Source organism: Seriola lalandi, unplaced genomic scaffold (genome assembly GCF_002814215.2).
Source record: "Seriola lalandi dorsalis isolate HSWRI2012SDOR001 ecotype SW California unplaced genomic scaffold, Sedor1 jcf7180001986918, whole genome shotgun sequence".
Lineage (NCBI taxonomy): Eukaryota > Metazoa > Chordata > Actinopteri > Carangiformes > Carangidae > Seriola > Seriola lalandi.
In genome coordinates this window covers 1-592 of record NW_019457584.1, presented here as the reverse complement: position 1 = coordinate 592, position 592 = coordinate 1, and the positions used below count along the sequence as shown (strand labels likewise).

The 592-nt window shown below is 40.5% G+C and overlaps 1 long non-coding RNA gene across 1 annotated transcript; it reads right to left on the bottom strand.

The window, feature by feature from the left end:
* Window positions 1–58: 58 nt before the first annotated feature.
* Window positions 59–534, bottom strand: LOC147820143 (uncharacterized). Its single transcript, XR_015437576.1, has 2 exons — window positions 430–534; window positions 59–183 (listed from the first exon to the last, which is right to left on the bottom strand). It is a non-coding gene; the product is annotated as an uncharacterized LOC147820143 (long non-coding RNA).
* Window positions 535–592: the final 58 nt, after the last annotated feature.

Genomic DNA, 592 nt, shown 5'->3' with positions numbered 1-592 from the left:
TCCCAGTCCTGTGGAGAGGGTCTGGATGTCCCATGGTTCATTATCAAACAACTCACCTGTGTTGTGATGCCTGCTGCAGGGACAATGAGCTTCTCCATTTTTTTCTGAGCTTCAAGTTTAACAGCCGCCACTCTCTCATCACACAATTCCTTCTGGGACAGAACCTGGGATTGACAATGGGTCCTGCACATGTGCACAAAAACAGACAGACAGACACACACACACATACGTGTTAACCAGGAATGACAGAAATATATTCACTCCCTAACAGCACTTCATGTTCATGTGATATATCTGAAGCTGAGTTAATGAAATTGAATTGTGGTTATTGTCTATTATTAATATCAAGAGGGCTGCATATACCATAAACAAAGATGAAGCAATTCATCTTTGTATAAATCCAATTATGGAAAATAATCTTTTTCTTACATGTCATAAGTGAGTTTGCTGTTAAGAGTGTTGATGTTGCCTTGGCAACTCTGTAGCTCCTTCTGCAGCTTCCCCAGGTCATCATTCAGCTGATTCAACTGCCCTACAGTGCAGACACAAACAAGACATTAACAGCCATGTAAGAGCTGAATTACATTATTTT